The sequence below is a fragment of the Lissotriton vulgaris genome, chromosome 3_2, assembly GCF_964263255.1.
Source record: "Lissotriton vulgaris chromosome 3_2, aLisVul1.2, whole genome shotgun sequence".
Lineage (NCBI taxonomy): Eukaryota > Metazoa > Chordata > Amphibia > Caudata > Salamandridae > Lissotriton > Lissotriton vulgaris.
Window position 1 is genome coordinate 14,548,532 of NC_141690.1, and position 18,570 is coordinate 14,567,101.

Genomic DNA, 18,570 nt, shown 5'->3' on the forward strand with positions numbered 1-18,570 from the left:
GCAGTTTACCCCAGTTTAACTAGTTGCAGAATCATTGGGGGCAGTAGAAATCTCAATTCTAAAGTGTCAGGTCAAAACACTCTTTCGGTATAGTCCAAATCAGACGCCCTGACCGAGCATTAAAGGTTTTAGTCAGTATCCAGCAAGTTTATGGCACTCCGCATGTACGCATTATCAGCTCTCTAAACGACACTGCAGCGTCTCCCTCTAATTTATCTCATAAACAAACTTGGGCCCCTGCCAGACACTCAGACACTGTAGTACTTCGTAAATGTTCAAACTTACATGGTGGGTGAAAATAAAATGACAGCAATGGCCTGAGAGGATTGATAAAATGATCTCTGACTAGCATATTTTATCATGCCAAGCCTTCTGATTGGCTATGAGAATAAAAGTGCTGTAACTTTGTCCCTGTTTATTTTGATTTAAGGTCTAGTTGTCTGTCTGACAAAATAGACATTAAATCTACTTGGCACTGACAATAACCAAAGTCTTGGCCTTTGGGAAATATGAATTCCCCATCCCTGTCAGAACAGATGAGGATGTCATCTATGTATACGATGACAAAGAAGTCCAAATAGTCTCACAAAAAAGTTATAAAAGAATTGGAATGCTGATAGGGCATTGCATAGGCCAAATAGCAGAACCAGATATTTTAAAAGGCCATAATGTGTCTTAAAAGCTGTTTTCCACTTGTCCCCTTCTCTCATACAGACCAAGGGGTAAAGCCTGTCGCAAATCAAGCTTTGTGTAGATTACTGCTGATTTCACCTGGTCTAGCAGAACCGTAATGAGGGGCAAGGGGTAGCGGTTTTTATAATGATTTTGTTCAGGGCCTATAATCTCTACATATCCTCAGGGCCCCATTGGCTTTCAGGATGAAGAAAATAGGGGAAACAGCTGGGGATTTTGAAGGCCGATAAAGCCGTTGGCTAGGTATTGGTTAAGATATTTACGTAGATGCTGATTTTCTTTGTTTGATGGTGCATAGATTTGACAACTGGGTATGCTGGTGCCAAGCATTAAGCCAATTTCACAGTCATAGGACCTGTGCAGAGATAGGGTTTCGGTTTCCTTTCCGCTAAACACATCAGCAAACCGACTGCATGGGGGGGTAATTCAAACTCTTTTTCTGCTGGTGTTGCAATCTGCAACTGAGGGCTCAATCCATTGTCTCCAGATATGTGATATACACAATGAGTCAGACAGTGGGGTGAAATAAAAGAGTGGGTTATGTAGGACCAACCAGGGCATCCCAAGAATTAACCCATACTGAGGAGCCTTAGTGACGTCAGAATAGACTTGCCAGATCCAACCTAGAAATTTGGATTTCAATCCTCTGTTACTGGACCTCCTGGCATGAATATTTCCATAGCTTCTGTGTTTGTGTCACAGGATGGTGTCTGGGTCTTTCTGGGAGCCAACTTGACCTCTCAGATCACTTTTGATCCCATTTTCTCTCTGACAATCTATGGTCTAGTCCCGGGTTAGATGAATCAGATCTAAGCAAAAGTTGAGTTGTGGATCTATTTGCACTATACCCGTTGTACTCTCTTGGTGGCAATGTTTTGAAAAAAGAGTGTCAGTAAACACTAAAGAGAGCTGCTGGAGCATGCGCGATAGCAGATTAACTATGTATTCATTACATATGCTCCAGTGGCTCTCTTCTGTGTTCATTGACTGCCTCTGTGACATCATCTTGGCACAGGCGGAAAGCAAAGGCCCTTTAAATGTCAGCTGTTGCGATTTCACAGCTGACTTTTAGGGGACCTTTTGGAACGCTTCCTACTTCCTTTTTTGCCGAAGAGGTCTCCGCCCGCAGCTTGATGCTCTTCTCCACCTGCAGCTTGGTGCTCTTCTCTGCCCACAGCTTGGTGCTCTCTGCCCGCAATTTGGCGTTCTTAATCCCCCTCAACTTTGTGCTTTTCTCCACCCGCAGCTTGGTGCTCTTCTGCCGCTGTCTGCAGGCTGCACTCTCAGACACCGTTAGGACTACAGCACGGGGGCCTCTCTGGATCGAGCCAGCCTGTTTCCTTCCTCGCCGCCCACAGAACTGGCCGTTTAAGGTGCTTTCTGCTTGTATTTCCTTCCTTTTTTCACTGCTCTCTCCTTCCTTCCTTCCTTCCAGTGTTATTAGTAGTTTCTCTTTAGTTTTCCCTCTCTGTTCACTGGTATTTCCTTCTACATATCTTTTACTGATTCTGACCATGCTGCACCTTTCTTCTGAGCATAATAAACACCCAGTTCAAGGTTACTGGGTATTTTCTTCTGTAAATGTAGGAGAAGCTTGCATTGTTGATACCCACATGCATTCCAAAGGGAACAGTGAGAATGATCCCCTGGGGGAGGGGAAAGTAATTACCGTACCGGAGACCCAAAAAAATAGAGATCTGGAATGTTCCCAGGGGAGTATTCTAAAGACACTCACTGATGGTGGGGTTGTAGACATTTTACCCCGGAGCCAACCCGATAGTACGCCAACACCTAAAATCTTGTGTGCCCTTAATACCACTCCTATCTTGCACCCCACTGTGGAATCTCCTGTTCGTCGCCTCGCATTTTGATCAGCGGACGATGTAGCAGAAAATCCATCGGGACCATCTGGAGGGCAGGAACCGAAAACTCATATTGAGGTTCTGAAGTTCCTGTCCTGGAATGTAGCGGGCATTGCAAATAAAATTCACACAGAGGATTGGGATCTCCTAGTTGAAGGGAGTGATATCTGTCTCTTCCAGGAGACTTGGGCAAGGGATCCACTGAGTAGAACGGGTTATGAAGTTCTTGAAATCCCGTCTACTTGGAGTGGTAGGGGGAGGCCCTCGGGGGGTTTGGCGGTCTGGGTGGCTGCGCACATTGGGTGTTCCGTGGAGAGTATACCTAAGTTCTCCCGAGACATCCAGTGCGTGCTTCTCAGATGGCCAAATGCTATAACCCTGGCAATTGTTAATGTATATTCTCGTCCTGTTAGTGTGGCTTCGGAATCACCTACCCTTGAAGACCTTTCGTCCTTCTTGGGCCAACTCCCCAGTGATTGTAAAATAGTAATGGGCGGTGACTTTAATTGTCACTTTGAACCATTGGAAGGTCTTAAAGAGGGCGCTATCACTTCTGAAGATGACTACTGGGGTGTTCCATCTTGTCAATCCCCCCACCCAAAGTCCTGGTCTCCCCTTGCGGTACAAATCATGTCCCTCACATTGAATTACGCGGTGAGGGCCTGCAATGGACGAACCCCGTCCGACAGCCCCTCTCTGTGTACTTTTAATAGGAGGGATCATGAATCAAGATTGGACTATATATTTGTTGATATTTCCTTATGGCCCAAGGTCCAGGACTTTAGGATAGTGCCTAGAACAGATAGCGACCATAACGCCCTGTCACTAGTAATGAAACACCCCGCTCCTGTAGGCGAGCCACTCCTCTCCAACCAAGGTGGCGACCCTGGGAACTTGGTCCTTACCTCCAATAGGCGTAGGGTTAAATGGGGGAATATAATTAGTGCAGAGGATAATATAAGAAGGATCTATGAAGTGGCACTCCCCAAATTGGAAGAAATGGAGGATTTAATTAATTTGCCCAGGCAACCGAATTTCAACAAGCAATTGGGCCAAATCCACGATAATTTGGTGGGAGCACTAGGTGAGATTTTTTATCCCGTGGTACCCTTGCGACGTAAAAAGACCAGAACCTCTACCTGGTATAACTCTTCATGTAAAAAGGCCAAAACAGAGCTCATTGCCTCAATAAAAGAAGGCAAAGACAGGGGAAGGGTAGTTGAACTTAGGCGAGAGTATAAGGCGGCCCTGGCACTGGCAAGGTCAGAGTGGGACTGGAACCACTGGCAGGCGCTTTCTCTGGCACTCGAATCCAGGGACCTTAAAAAATTTTGGTCCCTGGTTAATTTTGGCACAGGAGAACCCAAAGCTGCAGTAGAGCCTAACATTGCATCTTCTGCGAGGGAAGAGCATTTCAGCAAACTTTACCAAGAGACTGAACAACCCTCAATTGACGATACTGCTCCTGGAGATCTATCAACCTCTGAAATTGCTATGGAATTCACCCTAAGGGAGGTGGTGGGTGCAATGGAGAGATTAGCAAGGGGGAAGGCCCCTGGACTAGATAGATTGCCTGGCGATCTCTTCAGATACCATCCGGAGATCTGGGGTCCATATTTTCTAATCCTCTTCAATGCTATCTTGGGAGGGATGAAGATCCCCTGTACTTGGCTGGGGGCGGAGATAGTGCCCATCTTCAAAAAGGGCTCTCCCCTGCTCCCAGCCAACTACAGGCCGATCAGTCTTATAGATGTCCCCAAAAACCTTATGGACTGGATGGAGGAAAATGAAATCTTGAGTCCTCTGCAGGCTGGCTTCAGGAAAAACACGTCCACCATGGACCAGATCTTCCGCCTCGTCCTCCTGTACTGGAAAACGGTGAGGATAGAGGGGGGAAACTGTACATGGTGTTCGTGGACCTGAGGTCAGCCTTCGACATGGTCCCACGGAAAAAACTCTGGGAGGTTCTGAAAAAGCTTGGTGTTCCCACACATATATTGCAAGCCTTGATTAGGCTCCATGATAATAACTACACACAGGTTAGGTGTGGGAGGGATGGAGTTTTGTCATCTAGGTTTCCTGTGCGCCGAGGGGTCAGGCATGGTTACGTCCTGGCGCCAACCCTGTTCTGCCTCTTTTTCAACAATATCATATCCCATCTGGTCAACGTTAAGGATAATGATGCCTCCCTTTTGGCAGGCAGGAGGGTGCCAGCCGTCATGTTTGCTGACGACACCCTCCTGCTTTCCAAATCTCCGATGGGGATACAATGGATCCTGGATGGATTTGGTCTTTTCTGTATACAGCATGGTCTAGAGATCAATACTGAAAAGACCAAGTGTATGATCTTCAACCCATCCCCTAAGACTAGACCAAATCCCACCCTGGGCGAAGCCAGCTTGGAAAGGGTCACAACTTTTCAATACCTGGGCGTCACATTGCAAGAGAATCTTTCCTGGGACCCTCAAATATTAAAATCTCGGTTGAAGCTGTGCCAACTTTCAGGTGCTATTTTAAAGGTTGTGAACACTTCCACCTTCAAACCCATAAGCCCGGCATTAGAACTCTATAAAACCCAAGCCAAAGCAGCTGCATCCTACGGTAGCGAACTTTGGGGGTACAAAGCGGGGCGTGAATTGGCTAAGGTGAAAAATAATTTCTTAAGGCGCCTTTTGGCTCTTCCCCGAGGCACACCCTTACTCCCCCTAAGACTGGATGTGGGATTACCTTCGATTGCCATAGAACTGGAGTCAAAGCCATTAAGATTCTGGCATAGGCTATGGACTACCAGTGAGCTCGCACACTACAGGCGTGATCTCACCCATGTAATGAGCTTGAACAAGCGAGATAGAATCCCATGGTTGGCCTTTGTCAAAAAGGAATTATATCGTCTGAAGCTCCAGGAGCTATGGGAGGATCCTGAGCAGGGGTGTCGAACCATTTCCGGTAAAAACTTGGTGCAAATCCACAAGGAATCCAGTTTGTCTACTCTCCAGTCGGCTACCACCAATAGCACCCTGACCAACCGATTTTTGGAATTTAAGAATTCCTACGAATTTGAAGATTTTATGGACATAATATTCCCCATCCTAGCGAGGAAATTGTTTATACAGTGGAGGTTAGGCACTTTGCCCATAAAAACCTTCACCTGTAATTGGTCTAAGGGGGGGATAGATGCTGTCCAGGATGTAAAATGTATGATGAGGAGGAAATCCATCTTTTTTTCTTCTGCCCTGCTTACAATAGACCCAGAAAACACTGGCTGGTGCCTCTATGTAGGAATTTGGGATCTAGGTTTTATTTGTCTGTATATAGAATCCTAAAAACAAGCACTTTGCCTCATATTGTATTCGCTGTGGCTAAGTTCATTATGGCTATGTGGCAGATAAGGAAAAAACTGTTACCCACCTAAAAGTATAAAAGTGATGTTTCTCCCATTCATTCATATTCATCCTGTTAACATTCTGATTATTCTCTGAATTATTATGTAACTGTGTTCCAATCCATTCTTACCTTTGGTACATTTTTAAGGTTTATCCATTATATTTTAAATTGTATGTACCTTTTAAAATGTGGTTGTATAAATGTATTTTGTGTGAATATTTTATGGTCTTAACGACCGAAATAAAGAAATTTTGGATTGGATTGGATACCCACATGGTACACATTGCCTGTGCCTCTATTAGCTTGTGAAACACTGTTTAAGTGGGCAAGCAACAAAAGCCATTGCCATTGCCAATACTTTTTTTTCAACACATTGCTTGCTGAAATGCAACCAATGAGTTGGGCATGGGAAACGTAGGTCCACGTTATTCTTTCATGAACACTAATATATTTTCCACTATCTCATAACAAAGTGTTTGCGGTTCATTTGTCTACATGGCTTTTTTTGTCCAAAATCACAATTGTGAATCCTTACCCTACATTGTATAATAAAAAACTGCAGCATTTATTTTATATCTTTTGGAAATGTCATAGGTTATTGTGCACAGATTCCTCAAAGGTCAAGAGCTGTTTCAATTTTCTCATTGTAATATTTTGGATAACCCATTAAACCCACAATACACAGCAAGACAGTTTGGTGACTCTAGCCTGTTCTGACCTTATGCATGTAATTTAATTTGAATCCTATTTTAGTAACACATATTCTGCATAAACCACTGGCTTTAGGACAGCCTCCTGTTTTTTGCTTGCATTGCGTCCATATTGTGCATTTTGTATAGCTGCATAGCATACTTAGCAGATTATATTTCCCTTTTCTACACAATCCAGTTATTTTTTCATTGCGTGGTGTCATGACTGTATTTGTTCGGTATCTATGTTTTCTACAGTGTTGTGATTTATCAGTAAAATCTGGATTAGAACGGCAGATAAACCAACTTGCAATCTTGTGTTTTTCGTTTTTTTTACCATACATGGGACACTTGTGCAGCATAATTTACATATGACTTATATTACAACTTTCCACACACCGTTGCACAAAGAACACATTTCCTTTAGGAAATACAGCCTGATTCATGAAGTAAAATTGCGCCCGCAATCGCTGCGAAAATGCAAATGCGGGCGCAATTTCCGTAATCGGCATTCAACATCAAAATAGCGAATTCGCAAACACAGAATTGTGAATTCGCTAATATATTCTCAGAATCCCGGCAGGTGAGCATTAGCGATTCGGAAATTGTGACACACCACGGAGTCGCGAAAATAATTGCGAATTCGCTATATAATCGCAATCGGTATTCCAGAAAAATCGCTATTAGCGAAAAACCCAAAAATCGCTATTTGCGCCGCGCAAAATAAGGACAACTCAAAGCAGGTGGTAACCATAAAAGCCATGCAAAAAAACTTCCAAAAAACCGTTGTCCTATCACCAACAGGTTCTGGCCTGACCAATCACACATAAGGACCATCATCATCAGCAGCATTAGGAGTCCCACAATGCCAGGAATGTACATGGTGGTGAGGCGTCGAAGGCTAGAGCGATTAGCATGGAGGAGACGCAGGATCCAGGACAGGATATTCCGCCAGCGGGTCACCTTGCTGGGCCAAACCAGAGAACAGATATATGCTAAATACAGGCTGAATGGGGGAATGATCATGCAGCTAATACAGGACCTTGACCCCCTGATGCAGCACCCAACAAGCCGTATCAATGCGGTGCCTACACATGTGCAGGTATTGTGTAGCCTGCACCTCCTGGCCTCCGGGAGTTTCCAGGGGATAGTAGCGGCTGCTGGGGGGATATCTCAGCCCACCATGCCACGCTGCCTCCACACTTTTGTTGACGCCATGCTCACCCAGCTAGACCGTCACATCAAATTCCCCGCCAGCCAACAGGAATTGGACATGACCAAGCTACAATTCTACAATGTAGCCCATTTTCCACATGTGCTCGGATGCATAGACTGTACCCACGTCGCCATCTGCCCACCAGCTGCCATGGAGTATATGTTCCGCAATAGAAAGTCCTACCACTCCCTCAACATCCAGATGGTCTGCAATGCTAAGACATACATCACTGACATTGTCGCACAGTTCCCAGGGAGTACCATGACTCCTTCATTTTCCGGCACAGCGGCCTCCACACACGACTGGTCAGGGGAGAGTTTGGGGAAGGACACCTACTTGGTAAGTACACTTAGTTGAAAATGTCACATTGCTAAGATGTAATAGCGCAGCACAGGCAATCACCATCTGCTCCTCTCATTCAGGTGACAGTGGCTACGCCCTCCGTGAATACCTCCTGACCCCATACCTCAACCCTGCTACACCCCAGCAACGGCGCTACAATATTGCACACATACGGACAAGGAATTGCATAGAAAGGACATTTGGCCTGCTCAAGAGCAGGTTCCGCATACTGCACAACTTTGTGGAAAAATTGGGGCCCCTGCCTTAAAGGATGAACCCTGGCAAGGTAAAGTATTTTTGGAAAAGGAATAAGCACACCGGGTTATGTGTACTGGTTATTCATGAGTAACTTAGACATGTATTGTTATAATGAATCATTTTCCACTCATAGAGATCTGATTGATGTTATTTATTCTTTATGCCTCTTTGATATTTTTTTCCCCCTTTGTAATAATGTTTCTAGCTTTTCTTTTTTTCTCTTTTTCTCTCCTTATTTTATCTTTTTTATATATATGTACTTTCACTTTTTTTGGTTTACAAAAGACATTTTCACATACAAAACATTAGAATAGTTTCACATAAAATCTGTATCATTTAAAACCACATATTTCCTGTTTGAAACTTAATATAAACGCAGAGTTAGTTCCTTCAACGCGTTTCGGCGGTCGCCTTCCTCAGGAAATCTGCCTTGTTCTTTGCTATAATACCCGTGGCTTATTTGTAAGGATATCGTGGCTTCCAATAGATTTATTTTTTGCAATTATACCAGGTTAGACATGGAACCGGGCCTTTGTGTCTCAAGTGTAGGTTATCTTTAACTGTATTTGGGTGTATATCCGTCTTGTGTCCGAAGCAACAACACTGCTTCTATTATGTCAATTCAGTTGCTCTGGATGTAGAGGTCATTTCCTTTAAATAGTCAGATTCATCCGTTAATTATACTGCCTCTTTTTCGGTTATAGTCAGTTGGGATTTCCGGTTGCCCACAAATGTGTAAAGGTCTGCTTTCCAATCAAAAGTGATACATGACCTTTAATAGAAAAGTTGTTTACTTTTATTAGGTTTAGCCAGCTTCACAAAGTTTCCTTCTTGATAGCCCAGGATTTTACTTTTTAACAATCGACTGTCTGATGTTTAAACGAAAGAGGTTCTCGATGTGCCACCGGTTCATCCTGAATTATACCAGGTCTAACCTGGTATAATTGCAAAAAATAAATCTATTGGAAGCCACGATATCCTTACAAATAAGCCACGGGTATTATAGCAAAGAACAAGGCAGATTTCCTGAGGAAGGCGACCGCCGAAACGCGTTGAAGGAACTAATTCTGCGTTTATATTAAGTTTCAAACAGGAAATATGTGGTTTTAAATGATACAGATTTTATGTGAAACTATTCTAATGTTTTGTATGTGAAAATGTCTTTTGTAAACCAAAAAAAGTGAAAGTACATATATATAAAAAAGATAAAAAAAGGAGAGAAAAAGAGAAAAAAAGAAAAGCTAGAAACATTATTACAAAGGGGGAAAAAAATATCAAAGAGGCATAAAGAATAAATAACATCAATCAGATCTCTATGAGTGGAAAATGATTCATTATAACAATACATGTCTAAGTTACTCATGAATAACCAGTACACATAACCCGGTGTGCTTATTCCTTTTCCAAAAATCTGCATACTGCACAAGACAGGTGGGGCCATGTATTACAGTCCTGAAATGTTCTGCCGCATTGTGGCTGTCTGCGCAATACTACATAACATTGCAACCAAGCGCCGGATACCTGTTGACATCTCTGGCAGTGAATCTGAGGGGGACAACCGGCCACCTGCACATGCGCGCCATGCACATGGGGAGAACCCAGCAGAAGGGCACAGACGTCGCAACCACATCACAGTGAACAGTTTCTAGTACAACCTCTTCCATCACCCCACAAATCAACAATGCATGCAAAATGTAATGATGACACAACGTTAATGTGTGTAGCAAAATAAATGTATTTGTTCAATTCACAAAAATAAAAATAAGGTTCCAGTCCAAATAACTACAACAAACAGTATTACAGCATACTGCTGTGTATCACAACATGGCAGGCTTAACGTCAGCCTGTGCCAATGATAGTCTGAAGTTCTCAGGTGCGCCTACTGCGCGTTGCGCCCAAGCGCCTCTGAGGGGCATCCTTCTCCGGGGCTTCAGGCCCTAGCGTGGGCCTGGTGCTGCGGCTGTGTGGTGGGATCTGTGAGGCAGAGTGAGAGCTGACGCTGGACGCCCCCTCACTAGCATCATCCCCCCCACAGTGGATGGTATTGATAGAGGGTGAAGTGCAATGACGGCCGTGGTGAGGTGCTCCAGCACCCTAGTCATGTCCTCACTGCACTGTATTAGTTGGTGCTGCTGGGTCAGGGAGTGCCGCGCCAACAGAGAAGTAGCATTTGCTGCTACATAACTTGCCCTGCTGTAAGAGGCCAGCCGGCTCATAAGTTGGCGGTGGCGGCGGCGTGCTGCACTGCGCTGTGTCGACATGGCAGCGGTGTTGGCCTCCATGGCTGCAGCCATGCGGGCTATTCCCTCACCCACACCTGCCATGGCTGCAGTCATGTTGTCTAATCGTTCCCCCACACCTGACATGGCTGCCCTCATGCCGTCCATGTGGCCTGCAACTGTGGCCACATTGCGCCCTATCATATGGAGCTGCAGCTGAATAGCTCCTTGCTGTTGTGCCTGGCGCTGGTGTATCCGCAGCATGCATCTTTCGACGCTGAGCCGCGCAAGTCCCTGTTCATTGGCCCGCCTGCTTGCTGGAGTGGAGTGCTGGCGTGACCTGCCACACCTGCCCTGCTGGCCTGAGTCTGTGGCTGGCCGCTGTGTGGAAACTGGCGCAGCCCCGGATGTTGTGGCGACAGCTGCTGGGGGTGTGACCGCAGGTGTTGCTGGTGCGCCAGATGCAGGGGGTGTGATTGCTGGTGTTGCTGGTGTACAAGATGCAGGGGGCACAATGGTAACTGCCCTGGCTGCGGCTCTAGGTGGAGCAGCGGTAGCAGGAGGCACAATGGTGGCTGGCCTGGCAGCGGCTGTGGGTGCTGCACCAGTCGAAGGGGGGGACACTGCAGGTGGATCTTGCTGCTGGTGTTGATGCAGCGGCAGGGGCTGGTGCCTGGGTTGGTGGTGGCACCTCCTCCTCCTGGACCTCCTCATCGATTTGCAGCCTTTCGCTGTCGCTGCTTTCGCCACCTGTGGGGGTAAGTGGTGGATCATTAGTTGCATGTATCTGGCAGACGTGCAGTTGCTACATGCATGCTGGGTGACATTCCCTGAATGGCTGTGGCTTTGTGTGCTTTGGGACCTGTCTGGCTGCATTGTGGTACTACAACATTGTGGCCAGACTACATCTCCCACAATGCTTCAGGACATTCCTTGATGTGCAACTAGGGCATGCCTATGGGACATTAGGGGAGCCTATTTGGTCATGGACATCCATAGGGGGCAGGGTCGCAGTCGCATGCCACTTACCTTGGGTGTCTTGGGTGGTGCGGGATGAGTCTAGTCGTGTAAATCCTACACAGGCCTCCTTCTCCAGGGTGTCCTCCACCTGGTCCTCCATGGCAGTATTGGGTGGGACAGTTGGTCCTCCTCCTCCTGTGCCCGAGGACTCCCCAAGGCGCGCCGCCACCTTCTCCTTGGCACGGCCTCGGAGGTCGTACCAGCGCTTCTTTAACTCCTCGAGGGACCTGTCCGCCACTCCCACGGAGTTCACAGTCGAGGCAATCCCCTGCCATATCCTGCGCTTCTCTTGTTCAGGGACCCTCCGGGAATCTTTCCCAAACAGTCTCTCATGGTTTGCCACCACCCCCTCTATCAGGTGTTCTAGCTCCTGCTCCGAAAACTTTAATTTCCTTTTGCGCCCAGACGAGCTGCTGGTGCCAGGTGCAGGTTCCTCAGACATTGTAGCAGAGTTGTGGTTCTGTGGTTCTCTCCTGAATAGCTGCAGCTCTCCAACTTGCTCCCTCTCAGTCAGCCTCACTGTGGAGAATGGTGGTGGGAACCGGCAGCTTCCTGGTTGTGATGTCATCACTGGGCTCGAAATGCGACTTCCCGTTTTCCCGATCTCGCGAGTTTGCGATCTCGCAAATAGCGATATCGCAAATAGCGATATCGCTATTTGCGAGTTCGCAATCCCGGCGCGGGTAGCCGAAAATAGCGATTTTTCTGCGATTATCGGTCATCGCTAACGGATTTTGCGATCGCGTGCGAATCGCTTTTTTTATCGCAATTCTTCATGAATTCGGATTTGCGATTTCTGAATAGCGATTCGCTTTTTTTCGCTATTACAGAATCGCAAATGCCGATTTTCATGAATATGGCGGATAGTTTTTCGTTTCTTTTTTTCGCTCCTTCATTCCATGGTGATCCTTTATTTGTGCTTTGAGATCTCTTTCAGCCTCAATATGCTGTCATGTCAAAGCTAAAAAATGTCCCACATCTCAAAACCAAAACAATATGTATCCATCCCAACTATTAAATGCTTCTATAATGTGTAACAGCTGCTATATAAAGCATTACTTCTTTTTGTAATGTACAAATAAGTCAAACATGGGTTTATAGTAGTGTTTCCATTAAGATCGCCACAAAAGAATTAAGGGCCAGATGTATGACCATTTTTTGCGGATGCAGACTGGAAACCGTTTGCAAGCGGTCTGCCCTATCTACAAACCCTATTTTATGAGTCAGTAACCTGTTACTGACTCGCAAAATATGGTTTGCGACTCGCTATTAGGTAGGGGCATGCCAAGGGCATCCCTTACTAATAGCAAATCACACTTCTATGTACGATTTTTTGCAGTTTAACATCCATTCCAAAAACGAGGCAAGCCACTTGCAAACATGAAGGGGTGTCCAGGGGACCCCTTCCCCTTTGTGACTGGCAGCAAAAATATTTTTTAAGAGCAGGCAGTGGTCCCACAGACCACTGCTAAAGCTTAAAAGATGAAACAGAAAAGTTTAATTTTTCTTTTTTAAATGCATCCCGTTTTCCTTTAAAGAAAAGGGGCAAAATTTTTTTTTTAACTACTTTATTAAAAAAGCAGTCACAGACATGGTGGTCTGCTGACCCCATCAGGCCACCATCCCTGGGAGTGCTGGCATTTCCCAATGGAGTCGGCAATTGCGACCTGTCTCATGAATATATTAATTAGGTAGGTCCTTTGTGACCCCATTGGGAATCGCAAACAGTATCTGAGACACTGTTGTAAATTCTATTTTGCGAATCACAAAGCAACGCAATTTGCGACTTGCAAATTGGAAGATTCTTACATCTGGCCCTAAATGTCTTGAAAACTTACGGCAATAATGCCAAGTACACAACCCCTGAAACACCAGTTTTTCTCTTGTCTTTGGCTTAGTATGTTTTTTATTGCTGCTATTCTTTTCAGAATTTCAATATCAGTGGTTGCTATCAACTCCTAGCACTATTTCACGTTCATTACATGCCCCAATTTGTGGGTTTGAATTCTGGGTGTAAAGCCAATGTCAATATGTGTGGTATAAATTAAATGCTTAATTGCAGTGTGCATGCGTCACTTTTTCTACACATTTCTTTGTATGTTTAACCAAAACATTACTTTGGTGTTGCTCACAGAGGTCTGTAGCGAGACGCATGTTGATCCAACGGTGTGAGGCAGCGTCGGTCCATCACTCATGAGGCGTAGTCAGTCCTTCGGTCGTGAGACAGTGCCGCATCGGTCATGATGTCGGTCCATCGGTCTTGAGGCGGTGTCAGCCCATCGGTCGTCAGGTGGAAAATCTGATTCCTGGTACTGGTTACTTATTGCACAGTAACAAACTATTTGGAGAGCTCCACAATCGCGCCTACAGTCCAGTTACCAAGTCTGGCAAACAACCCAGATTGATACAGAGTGAACAAAGGGCATTCCATGCAGCATGGCAAGAAGAGTACTTGTTTGTAGAATACTTAAAAGAGACTGCCACCTGTTTGCTTTGCAAAGAGAAAGTAAATGTTCTTCAGAGTTATAGCCTAGAATGGCACTACAAAACACTCTAGATACACTGAGAACTTCATATGTTGTTTTTGTTAGAGTTTTATATAACGCAAATTAGACCTGAGACATCGGGTATCAGAGCACTTTACATGAGCACCTGTTTCGTTACAAATAGACTCATGCATTTAAAAAACTTTTTTGATTAGGCACAGGGAGATTAAGTGATTTGCCCAGAATCACAGGCTGTTGAGAGTTGCTGCCGAGACTTGAACCCAGTTCTCCAGCTTCGAGATTGACCGCTCTAGCCGTAAGGCTACATCCTCTCCCCAGTGAACTCAAAATTACGTTCTGCAAAAGTGGAATTGTTAAAGCATTTGCTTCCTTCCCAAAAGAAGATCTTCTTTTTCCAGATGAAGGAATTTGAGTCTGTTACAGAAGCATCGTTCAAAAAATGCTACTTGCTTGCCAAACATAAAAAACCATTCACTGGGCAGAGCTGGTGAAGAAATGTTTCCTTTCAGCAGCCTAAATGTTATTTGAAAACTGCATTAATAAAGCCAGCATTTTAAAGAAAAACAGAGCATTATGGGTATCGGCATTCCATGTGGGCAAGCAGAATAGAGGCAATGGGTCAATACATCCAGGAGCAGTTTATCAAAGCAGTCAGAGAGTCACCGTTCTTCAGAATTGCCATGGATGAGTCCACAGAAATAGGCGATGTGGTCCAGTTATAAGTTTGGGTGAGGTTTTTTGACCAATCGCTTCATCCCAAAAAGAGCTCCTGTGCCTTCTATCACTTTAAGGGCACACAAGAGGAGAAGATATACTAGACAGCATGTGCAAATACTTTGAAACTCATCACATACCATTGAACACTCTTGTCAGCAACACAACAGATGGAGCTCCTACCATGGCAGGCCATGACAGAGGCTTCGTATTTCTGCTTAAAAAGAAGCTCACCGGACAGACTGTGATAGACCCCCACTGCATTATTCACCAAGTCCTAAAAGTTGCAGTGAAAATTTTTATTTTATTCATGCCAAAGCACTTAACCATCCACTTTTTAAAGCAATGATGCAGGATTCCAAAGGTGAATATACAAACCTCTTGATGCACACTGACGTGCGATGGCTAACCAAAGGGAAAATTCTGGAGCAGTTCATCGCAATGCTTCCTGAAATTGAACTCTTTGTAAACAGTAGAGCTCAGTCATTTCCAGGATGTGAAATGGCTTATTATTAAGGCTGGGTGGAATTCACAGAGTTTCACTTTGTGGAATTCCATGGAGTGACATATCGACTCTGTGAAATTCCGAAGAGTTTTGTCCACCAAAAGCAGCTTGCGGAGTATCAGTTTACAGACAACAGTGCAGGCAGTGTGAAGCAGCAATGCGGGAAGGAGCTACATTAACATGAACATTGCCCTTCTGGTCTGAAAGGAAGAAATTGTAGGATGCAGGCTGGGACGATGGTGTGACACATGCTGTAATTTGCAAATAGACTGGGAACGGGAACGGATGCAACCACTTCTTTTTGGAGCACACACCTCTTGCCATGGCGACAGGGGTCAGCTAAATGTTCATGAAAACAAATGAAACACTACATCAACTGCCCCATGCAAACAGTGTGATAAGTTAGGGAAGCCCTTATAATTAATATTAACTGCACATTGATTCATGATGATCTGTTCCATCTCACCATGGAAGCAGGAAAGCAGGGCTTGCACATCCACCCCAGGGCCGGTGCACGCATGCACGTCTCTTCTTATTGTGATGTATGCTTGCTAATTGGATCCAGGTTGAAGCACAAGCCAGGTCACAGGACATCCAGGATGTTTGCACACATTCAACTGCCATCACAGCTGGCCCCAACAAGAGCAGGGAAGCAAATCCTTCATTAAAGGAGACTCTGCGGGCCTCTCGGCGACTCTGCTCTAGCTGTAGCCCCAAGTACAAACAAGCTGCTATGCAGGGTCCCTCAAAGAGACACACAACTGCATGGATCAGCAGTCATGCCAGAAGCACCACCCTTAGACCCCACCCCAGGTTGCGGTGCGCAATAAACACAGTGTGGCATACAAGTTAGCATTTGCACACTGTTAACCTTGTGAACATTTTGAATTTAATAAGGGTTGCAGGAAACTCTGCTACGCGGTGGAAAGCAAAGTTTTTTTGCAGAACTCCGTGCTCTAAGTGGAGTGCGGAGGGGCAAGAACTCGGCGTAGCAAAATTAACTTCCTACCCTATTATTCTATCAATCAAAAGGGGGGGGAGAAGGAAATCTTGTGATCCCACCAAGTTCCTTGGCTTCAAGTATTTTCAATCAAAAGGGGGGAGGGAGGATCACTTGTCGTGTATAACCTGGGTACAGTTCTAACTGGGATGTCCCTTGGTAAAAGACTCTCATTTACGTGTAACGATGATGGTATGGGCGGTATATGTTGATTCTCCGCCTTTGTTTACACGTCTGTGCAAAATCATAGGATCAGTTGGTATGCACCCTCCACCAGGAGGAGAACACCCTAGGTTAAAAACAGTAGTGATTAGTGATAGTGGGTGGTATGTGAGTGATTTGTTAAAAATAATCCAATCGTTCCAGGGAGCTGCACTTTATTTTCCGGGATTGAATTATAGGTTGAGAATATCCAAGAATATGTTGATGGAATTTATTAGGATTCGTACATATTCAATTCTCTAATGTATAAAATGGTCGACATGTTTCAGCCACGTTACGCCTCTGTAGGTCAGTTGGGCTTTCTTCAGGACCAGGTGAATGTGGTATATAGAGTGACGATCCCCTTATTCTTGGATATTCTCAACCTATAATTCAATCCCGGAAAATAAAGTGCAGCTCCCTGGAACGATTGAATTATTTTTAACAAATCACTCACATACCACCCACTATCACTAATCACTACTGTTGTTAACCTAGGGTGTTCTCCTCCTGGTGGAGGGTGCATACCAACTGATCCTATGATTTTGCACAGACGTGAATCAACATATACCGCCCATACCATCATCGTTACACGTAAATGAGGGTCTTTTACCAAGGGACATCCCAGTTAGAACTGTACCCAGGTTATACAGGACAAGTGATCATCCCTCCCCCCTTTTGATTGAAAATACTTGAAGCCAAGGAACTTGGTGGGATCACAAGATTTCCTTCTCCCCCCCCTTTTGATTGATAGAAGTTCAGCTGCGAACAGCAGTGGGAGTACAAAGATACACTATTGCTATAGGTATCAAAAAAAATTCTCGCAACATCAAATAGCAGGACCAAGAAGACCATGCGTCCAATTTTGGCCTCAGCTATTCTATTGAAGAAATGGATGAGATACTCGCTAGACCTCAACTTTTGGCGGACAACAACCTGACTCAAACCCTGACGAACACTGATGAATGGGATGAACTAACTGAATTGAAAAAGGAACAAGTAAGAACTGCGGTACATGGTATCATTATGACTGAATATTTACGTGTGAACGCGGCACCCAGAGGCCTCTGGGTGACAAATAGCCCCCGCATTTTTCTTAAGGATTTGGCTTTCAGGAAGGATTGGTCGTCTATATCGTGGAAGTGTACCAGAGATTACCTGGTACTTATCATAAAGACAGCCACAAGGCTAACAGACGAACTAACGATCAAAATCCAAGTAATCGAGACCAAACTTAATAATATGGTACACATTACAGTCTATAAACAGAAATTAGACGAAATCAACAAGGAGATAAGCGATAACCAAGAATACCTCATACAATCAAAACTCCAGAAATTATCGAAAGAATTGAAGAGGTTTTCGATCGAGCGGATACATCCGTACAGCAGCAAGGACTTTAAAAGCAACGATAATGCCTCCAATTACGGCACAAATTGTAGCTCGTCAGTGGATGGGTCCGACAGCAGTGGGGACGACCAGTACACCAATGGAAGAAGAGGAAATTATAACAGGAGGGGAAACGGTTGAGGACGCAATATGTGGCCACGCTACCAAATGGGCCCCCCCATGCCTTTCCAACCTTTCAATCCGAACTTTCAGGGTTGGATGAATCCCTACTTCCCAGGTCCTCCACCCATGAACCACCAACAACAGCAACAACTAGGACCTAATTTCAACCAATGTCCTTTTTTAGGAGGGGGCCATGCACCACAAAGGCAAAGACGAAGAGGAGTGACCTGGTCCGATCAGACACGACAGGTACAGACCAGGAGTGTCACGAAAGCAAAGGCAGGACCGAGCACAGTAACCTCATCGTGAACCTAACCAATAGAACATTAACTCCTGACCAAGTCAAAGTACTGAATAAAGGTCTTGGGTACGTGCCTACGCCCAACTTGGACATCTTCAAAACCAAGTGTGAAATATCAGAATTTTGCCGAAAATTGTAACTGAAGGC